The sequence below is a fragment of the Phodopus roborovskii genome, unplaced genomic scaffold (genome assembly GCF_943737965.1).
Source record: "Phodopus roborovskii unplaced genomic scaffold, PHOROB, whole genome shotgun sequence".
Classification (NCBI taxonomy): domain Eukaryota; kingdom Metazoa; phylum Chordata; class Mammalia; order Rodentia; family Cricetidae; genus Phodopus; species Phodopus roborovskii.
Window position 1 is genome coordinate 150,607 of NW_026125102.1, and position 10,114 is coordinate 160,720.

At 37.8% G+C, this 10,114-nt stretch overlaps 1 pseudogene; it reads right to left on the minus strand.

Annotated features, from left to right (window-relative positions):
• Positions 1 to 5,922: 5,922 nt before the first annotated feature.
• On the minus strand, positions 5,923 to 6,732 carry LOC127225928 (voltage-dependent anion-selective channel protein 1-like; annotated as a pseudogene).
• Between the last annotated feature and the right edge of the window lie 3,382 nt (positions 6,733 to 10,114).

Sequence of the window (10,114 nt, forward strand, 5' to 3'; positions counted from 1 at the left end):
GAGGAAAACTTTCCCAATCTGAAGAAGGACATGGCCATGAAAGTACAAGAATCATATCGAACACAAAATAGGCTGGACCAAATAAAAAAGATCCATCGACATATAATAATCAAAAGACCTAACATACAGAATAAAAAAGAATATTAAGAGCAGCAAAGAAAAAAAGACAGGTAACATATAAAGGCCTACCAATTAAAATTAAACCTGACTCCTCCATGGAAATCCTCAAGGCTAGAAAGTCCTGGATAGATGTTCTACGAGTATTAAGAGTCCAAGGATGCCTGCCCAGGCTACTATACCCAGCAAAATGCTCAATCAATATACATGGAGAAGACAAGATATTTAATGACAAAGCCAGATTTTCACAATACATATTTACAAATCCAGCCCTACAGAAAGTATTGGAAGGAAAACTCCAACCCAAGGAAGTTAACTATGCCCACAAAGATGTAGGCAACAGATAATCTCACTACACCAAAAAAAACCAAGGGTAAAGCAGGAAAACTATTATATTCACAATACCACTGCCAACAACAAATCTAAAACAAGCAAGCATCATCAATCAATGTTCCTTACTCACCCTCAACATTAATTGTCTTAACTCACCTATAAAAAGACACAGACTAACAGAATGGATATGAAGAAAGAATCTATGCTTCTGCTGCATACAAGAAACACATCTAAGCTTCATAAATAGACATTACCTCAGGGTAAAAGGTTGGGAAAAGATCTTCCAATCAAATGGAATTAAGAAGCAAGCAGGTGTGGCTATCCTAATACCTAACAAGTTAGATTTCAAAGGAAAATTAATCAAAAGAGATGAAGACAGTCATTTCATATTCATCGCAGGAGAAATCCATCAACACAAAGTCTCAATTCTGAACATCTATGCCCCAAATACAAAGGCACACACATTCATAAAAGCAACACTACTAAAACTCAAACCTCACATAAAACCTCACACACTTATAGTGGGAGACTTCAACACACCACTCTCACCACTAGAAAGGACCACCAATCAGAAACTCAACAAAGAAACAAAAGAACTAACAGACGTTATGTCTCAACTTTGGTTAACAGACATCTATAGAACATTACATCCAAACACAAAAGAATATACCTTCTCTCTGCTCCACATGGAACCTTCTCTAAAATCGACCACATGCTAGGTAGCATAACATACCTCATCAGATTCAAGAGAAATGTAATAGTACCCTGTATCTTATCAAACCAACATGCTTTAAAATTGGAATTCAACAACATCAAAAATCCCAGAAAATCTACAAACTCAAGGAAACTGAACAATGTGCAATTGCACCACACCTAGGTCAAAGAAGAAATAAATAAAGAAATTAAGGACTTTCTAATATTCAATGAGAATGAGGACATAACATACCTGAATGTAAGGGACACCTTGAAAGCAGTGTTATAAGGGAAGCTCATAGCACTAGGTACCCATATGAAGAAAACAGAGGATAGTCACATAAGAGAATAAACAACACAACTGAAAGCCTTAGAACAAAAAGAAGCAAACTCACCCTGGAGGAGTAGACACCAGGAAATAATGAATTTGAGGGCTGAAATCAACAAAAATAGAAACCAGGAAAACAATACAAAAAAGTCAATGCAACGAAGAGTAGGTTTTTTTGAGAAAATCAACAAGATAGACAAAAATTTAACCAAACTAACGAAAAGCAGGGGAAGAACATGCAAATTAACAAAATAAGAAAATGAAAGGGGAACATTACAATGGACACAGAGGATATACAGACAATTTTCAGTCATACTTTGCAAACCTGTATTCCAAAAAAATTGAAAATTCAAAAGCAATGGGCAAATTTCTAGATAACTATCACTTACCAAAATTAAATCAAGAACAGACAACATCTTAAATACACCTGTAACCCGCAATGAAACAGAACTAGTCATACAAAGTCTTCCAACAAAAAAAAGTCCAGGGCCAGATGGCTTCAGTGCAGAATTCTACCAGAAATTCAAGGAAGAAATAATACCAATACTTCTCAAATTGTTCCACACAACAGAAACAGTAGGTTCATTGCCAAACTCTTTCTATGAGGCCACAATAACCTTGGTACCCAAGCCTCACAAAGACACAACTAAGAAAGAAAACTACAGACCAATATACCTGATGAAAAACAATGCAAAAATACTAAATAAAATATTGGCAAACCAAATCCAAGAATACATCAGAGAAATCATCCACCATGACCAAGTAGGGTTCAACCCTGGGTTGGAGGGATTGTTTAACCTATGAAAATCTATTAAAGTGATCTACAATATAAACAAACTGAAAAAGAAAAAAACATATGATCTTCTCCCTACATGCTGAAAAGGCCCTCAACAAAATTCAACACCATTTCATGATAAATGTCTTGGAGAGATCAGGGATAACAGGAACATACCTAAACATAATAAGAGCAATATGTAGCAAACCAACAGTCAACATCAAAATGAACAGAGAGAAGCTTAAGGCGATTCCTCTAAAATCAGGAAAAAACACAAGCCTTCCCTCTCTCTCCATATCTCTTCAATATGGTACTTGAAGTTATAGCTAAAGTTATAAGACAACAAAAGTAGATCAACAGGATCCAAATTGGAAAGGAAGAAGTCAAACTTTATCTATTTGCAGATGATATGATAGTTTACATAAGTGACCCAATAAACTCTACCAAGGAACTCCTACAGCTGATAAACACCTTCAGCAAACTAGCAGGATACAAGATAAACTCAAAAGAATCAGTAGCCCTACTGTATTCAGAAAACAAAGAGGGTGATAAAGAAATCAGAGAAACATCAACCTTTACAATAGCCACAGACAACATAAAGTATCTTGGGGTAACACTTACCAAACAAGTGAAAGACCTTTGTAATAAGAACTTTGTGGATATAAAGAAAGAGAGAAGATAACAGAAAATGGAAAGATCTCCCATGCTCTTGGATAGGTAGGATAAACATAGTAAAAATGACAATCTTGCCAAAAGCAATCTGCAGATTCAATGCAATCCCCAGTAAAATCCTACCATAATTCTACACTGAACTTGAAAGGATAATAATCAACATTATATGGAAAAACAAAAGACCCAGGATAGCAAAAAAAAAAAAAAAAAAAAAAAAAAAAAAAAAGCAGTGTACAATAAAAGAACTTCAGGAGGCATCACCATTCCTGACTTTAAGCTCTTCTACATAGCTATAGTTCTGAAAACAGCCTGGTATTGGCACAAAAATAGACAGGTAGACCAATGGAATTGAATTGAAAATCCTGGTATAAACCCACACACCTATGAACACCTTATTTTTGACAAAACAACTAAAAGAATACAATGGGATGAGGAAAGCAGCTTCAACAAATGGTGCTGGCACAATTGGATTAGTGTGTATAGAAGACTACAGATAGAACCTTGCCTGTCGCCATGCACAAAACTCAAGTCCAAATGGATCAAAGACCTCAATATCAATCTAGCCATCTTCAACCTCTTAGAAGAGAAAGTAGGAGGTGCCCTTGAACAAATTAGTATAGGAGACTGCTTCCTGAAAATAACTCCAGGAGCACAGACACTGAGATCAACAATTAATAAATGGGACCTCTTCAAACTTAGAAGCTTCTGTAAGGCAAAGGACACAGTGGACACGTCCAAAGGGCAGGCCACAGACTGGGAAAAGATTTTCACCAGTCCTATATCTGACAAAGGGCTGATCTCCAAAATACCCAAAGGACTCAAGAAACTAGTCAACAAAACACCAAATAACCCTATTAAAAAACGGGATACAGAACTGAAGAAAGAATTGTCAACAGAGGAAATCAAAAAGCCTGAAAGACACTTAAGAAAGTGCTCAATATCCTTAGCTATCAGGGAAATGCAAATCAAAACAACTTTGAGATACCATCTTCCTCCTGCCAGAATGGCTAAAATTAAAAACACCAATGGCAACTTATGCTGGAGAGGATGTGGAGAAAGGGGAACAGTTCTCCACTGTTGGTGGGAGTGCAAACTCGTACAGTCATTTTGGAGATCAATATGGCAGTTCCTCAGGAAACTGGGAATCAGTTTACCACAGGACCAGGCAATCACCATCTTAGGGATATACCCAAATGTTCCACATCCATGCAACAAACATATCTTCTCAACTATGTCCACAGCAGAATTATTTGTAATACCAAGAACCTGGAGCAACCTAGATGCCCCTCAACTGAAGAATGGATAAAGTAGATGTGGCACATCTACACAATGGAATACTACTCTGCAGAAAAAAAAACTAATGGAATCTTGAACTTCCCAGGCAAGTGGATAGCACTTGAAGAAACCATCCTGCCATCCTGCATGAGGTAACCCAGTCACAAAAAGAGGAACATGGTATGTACTCACTCATATATGGATTTTAGACCTGGAATAAAGGATCACTAGCCTATAATTCACACCACCAGTGGAAGTAGGATAAAAAGTGTATTCTAAGAGATTCATATAAAATCTCTCACACAATGGGGAAGGGATAAGCCCCCCCCCCAGAGCACAGGGGAATTGTGGGGGCAGTGAATGGAGAGAGAAGTAGGAGAAAGAGAAGTGGAGGTTAGGAAAGCATGTACGACTAGGAATATTGAGTCACGGTAGGAATAGAAGACAGAAGAGAGAGTGAGAGTCAGTGAGTGTGTGTGTGTGTGTGTGTGTGTGTGTGTGTGTGTGTGTGTATGTGAGAGACAAAGAGAGAGAGAGAGAACATAAAAGATGGAGACATAATTGGTTTGAAGAGAAAACTGAACCTAAAGAAATGTCTAGAGTCCTACAAGACTGATTCCAACTAACAATTTGAGCAACCCTGGAAAGGCTCCCAAAAATGCACTCCTGGATAGTGAGATCAACAACTAAGGTATCCACCATCATGGAACCCTCATCTAGTATCTGTTGGTAACAGAAGCAAACACCCAAACCTAAACACTATGTTGAACTAGAATCCAGATGCAGAGGGAGAGGAGAAGACCAGGTTGCAGAAACAAATAGAGACAGCTTACCTGACCATGGAGGAGCTAAAGGGCCCGCAGACTGACAGATGGCAATTCAGCATGGGACTGAGTCAGCTCCCAGTGCGAATATGAGTCTCAGCCAGGACTAAACAGTCTGTGGGACCTCAGACAGTGGAACTAGGATGCATGCCTGGTACACAAAAGGACCTTGTGGATACATCCCCCATGGAGGGATACTGCCTTAACCTAGAGACTAGGAGAAGTCCTAGTCCCTACATTAAATGACTTGACAGATCTGCAAGACCCCACATGGATGACATTGCCCTACATGTGGAATTGCAGTGGGGGGATATGAGGGGAGGGTAGTTAGCGTGCATGTGAGTAGGCAAAGAGAGTAAGAGGGTGGGAAGGAGCAAAAGAGGGAGGGAGGGATAGGGAACTGGGATCGACATGTAAAATACAAAATAAATTAAAAATTTTTTCTTTAAAAAAAAGAAATAGTTAATCAAATGTACTTTTGGTGTAAAACAGGAAACTAATGAGCTAGGATGGGAACAGGGCATGAACATCTGCCTTAAAAAGTAAGTTCCTTTCACATAGGTATGTACATACTTCTCAGCAGTTAGGATTAGGACACCAAGATTCAGTATGTGCTGGAAGTTACAATTTCATCTGTGGACTTGATACAGATTTACAAAGGGCCCGCACATTCCCAGCTTCTGCTTGCAGCCTGAGATCTCTGGAGTGGCTTCTCCCCCAAGCCATCTCTACAGCTAAAAGGACCTTTTAGGAATGGGATTTCTGCTGTACCTCTGAAATGGTAAACACCTTAAAGCCAAATCATCCTTAGCCTGGACATCTAAAGTGGCATTTATCAATTCTCTCATCCCCAACATACATTAAAAGGTACACTAAATTATGAATTATGATTGTACAATATTCATTTATGCTTGAAATTCCAATCCTAGACCAAGCTTGTTGCCTCCCTTACTGATGTTCTTGCCATCCAGCAGAGCTTGCAGCTTCAGTTTGATACCTGGCTTTAGGGTCTGAGTGTACCCCAAACTCATCAGACTAGAGTTGGTCACTTTGGCAGAAAAGTAGGCATCAGGGTCGACCAAAGCGAGTGTTACTGTTTCCTGGTGTCCAGGCAAGGTTGACAGCAGTCTCTAGCTTCTTGTTCACCTTTTGGTAAATGGAGCCACCAAACTCTGTCCCATTGTTCACATTAGTATGAAGCTGGAACTCATCCGTCTTATAGCCAACTGCAAAGTTGCTCTGGTTCACAAGGGACTTTGAGGTCTCAAAAATTCATCTGGTAGCTAGCCAGCCAACCAGAGCTCACTGATCGAAGGCCCAATGATGATAAAGTCCACATCAAAGTCCAGGTTGATATGCTCCCTCTTGTACCCTGTCTTGATTTTAGCATTTTTTTCCCCCAGTGTTAGGTGTGAAGGATGAATCAAAGGTCATCTTCAGTCCACGAGTGAGCTGGTCTTCCATGGTAATCTCAGTACCCAGGGTGTTGTCTGTGTTCCACTTCTCTGTAAACATCAGCTGGTCCATCTGTACTAGGTTTCCAGGCTGCGGTTTATTTTGGTGGTCTCTGTGTTGGCAGAGCCTGAGCTGGTAAATTCCATTCCATTATCGGACTTCGTTTTCAAATCAACTTTTATTAACGCAAAGCCATAGCCCTTGGAGAAAACATCCCTGGCAGACTTGCCAAGATCAGCATAAGTGGGAGGCACAGCCATCTTCTCGGAAGGGGTGAGGGCAGAAGCAGCGGCTGCTACAGCAGGGGCTCCTTGGGTCACTTCTTACCAATGAGATACTCATCTTTCACTTTTTCTCCCACTGTTCATCTAATTTGTGAACTATCCAGACTAAATGTGGATTTTTTTCTTTTCTTATATTTTAGGTTATAATTATATCATTTTTTTCATTCCATACCCATTCTTTAAAAACTCCCGTATATCACTCCTTGCTTTATTTCAATTTAATAGCCCTTTCCCACTAATTATCGTTATGTGCAAACATGCATTTGAATATACATATATATTTCTAAGTATGCCCTTCCCAGGCTGTGTAAATGTCACTTGTAGATATGTATGCACACCTGACCATTTGGTATTAGATAGCCAATTGGTGTGCTCTTCTCTCAGAAAGTCAATTTCTCCCAGTCAGCATTTCTTAGTTGCTTCTAGTTCTTTGTGTAGGTTTGAGGACTCCTGAGCTTTCCTCACTCACTTTGACTGGTCTGTTGATATCATTGTCTAACTCTTGTTTGGGCAGGAATACTTGTGAGACTTAAAGGGTGTAGCTTCCTACTTTCCGAGGAGACATAGTCTCACAGCAAACTCCCTGATCTTCCACCTCTTACTATTTTCCACCCTCTTTTCTCAATTTTGTCTGAATCTTCAGTACAAGATGTTTACTTTTTTATATTTATTTACTGGGACTGAATTACAGCTCTGCATCTTAACTGGCTGTGTTTTTCTTCAATGGCTTCTTCTAAAGTTTCTTTATGGATGAGTGAGGATTACCCTTCAATGTGGGTAGAATGACAAAAATTTATAGTGTAGTTAAGAATATGTTGTTTTTATAAAGTAGTATTTGTAGATTGTTCTCCATAACCCATGCATAACTTTCCTCTTTTTAAATGTGTTTTAAGGTCAATTAGAGAGCTATTGGTTACTGCAAAGGTATGTATTCCACTACTATATCCTTAGGGTTATTTTGCCATCCTGGTTCTTTTTTGTGGATTGTGGATGCCATAACTGAGTAAAACTGTTGTTATGTACATCCCTTGGAAGTTAGCAGGACACTTTCTGGTACTACGAAAGTAGTTTTTAGAGGTGGCTTTCAAGTCAATTCCAATTTAGGGAGCTCTGGACTTGTTCTGGAAGTCCATGGTTTCTTCAACAATAAAGTCTTACTTTTCTTTCTGAGGAGCTATCTTACTTATGACCAAATCTCTAACTCTAATAGCATAAATCTCATCCATGCTGCCTTTTGTTTGATCCTAACTTCTTGAGCACTCCACTAGTTAAAATATACCATACTTTCCTCCAGACCTTAGTTTCTTCTTTATAAAATCAGGTGTATACTGAAGATTGTGCTACAATAATAAATGACCTATAAATACAGTGGATATGAATATAATGGAAATAATTATGTGAATGGGTTAGTGCCATAACTAGTATGGAACTTTGAGTCAATTTCATTTTTCTTCCTCCCTTTTTTCTTAAACATAGTATAGTATTTTAAGTTCAAAATACCTACATAATATATGATTCCTATGATTCCTATGATTCCTCTTTCTTGTTTAATTAAATCACGTCCTACTGATTTTCCTTTTTGTTTATTGTGTTCTTTGTATATACAGATTTCTAACCAAGTAATTATGAGGAGAGCTAGCATACCTATAAACCTCTTTACACAAATAAAATATTTTCTTCAATTTATATAAAAATAGGGCTATATGTAGGCAATATACCACAATTTTATATCTGGTACACTTGTATATGTAGTAACTTCAATTCTATCTCTGCTTAGTTTGTTGAGTTACATGTACATATACATATACATATACATATACATATACATATACATATATATATATATGTCTGTGTGTATATATTGTTGTCATTTAAAAGTCAAGTTATTGAAATATAAAATATAAATATTTTATCTCTTGCCACTGCCCCACCAACCAAATAATTGTCTATATATTATTATCAAAATATAGGTAATTAATATATTGCTACAGATTTACCAACTTATGGAGAGAATATATTTAGATACCTACTCTAGTATTTTCTACAACATAAAAATCTTTAGAAATCACATCATTACAATATCCATGCTTTCCACAAAAGAAAAAACATCACAGAAGTACTTCATGAAGAAACAGTCTTTATTGTAGTGATTACAAGAAAATTCCTGCTGTTATTAAGTATAAAATCTCTTCCCCTAGACCAACCAACAGGAGTTATTAGTTCTGCTCTCCAGAGCTCTACAGTACAAGTCTAATCCATCTTCCACATGACAGCCCTTCACATATTTGAAGGCAGCTTGCACTGCTCTGCTAAACCCTTAATCTATATATTCCTGTGGTGCAACTATATTTTTGTCAGCTCCAGTTATTCTTTTGTGAAGGGCTATGAGGTTCTTTCTCATCATCTATTAGCTTTAGTATGTCAGTGCTTAGTTTCAAATCATTCTTTACTTGGAATAATCAATCCTCAGATGAATGAACATAAGGCAAAAAAGGAGTTACCACAAGAATTGAATAAGAATATTTCTTTGAAAACATCCATCATCACTTTCTGTCAATTGATATGTTATAAACTATCTCTAAACATAATGTGTACTACAATAGTCATTTAGTCAATCATATGAATCCCATGGGTAACATTTCTGTAGTAAATACATAGGAGGTAGCTTGATCATCTGATCCATGATTCCTAATACCCCATCTGCAAGAACTTAAATACCTGAGATGACTCAGGTGGTTATGTGCTGACAGCATTTGGAAGTTTCTTTACTGACTTGCCTGAATATTGGGTGAGATAACTTAAGGGAAAACAATAGTGGGAGCCTTAGATTGGAATGCCTATATATCCTCTTTTCATATGCCTCCAGTTTCTCAGAGTCTAGTGGCAATGTTCTAAATGATACTGTTCAGAAAAATAGTGAGAGAGGAAGAAAAAAAAAAACTAAAAGTAAAGGGAAGAAAGAAAGAAGAAACAAAACATTGTCTTCAAGAAGGTTCTGGCATGTTCTCAGAATATCTTCATGGTCATTTTAGCAACTTACCATTGATTATAACTGAGTTTGCAAGGCAAGCCCAGGCCCCAATTGCCAGGTTAGTGTAGTTTGCTTTGGTGAAAGAGGGGAAGACAGATGCATTTGATTTTATGATATTTGAAAGCTACAGTTTGCCACAGGATGACTTCCAGTGACACACAATTACTAGCTATCTGCAAATAAACTATTCAACTCTCCAGAAGGCCCCTCAAGTCTAATCTCATAAAATACTGGATTGCAGAGTGCGATTGCGCAGCTTTATATGGGTCACCTGAAGGCACCTTGTTGGAGGTTCAGTTTTCCTCTAGTGGCTTGTGTTCATGCAAA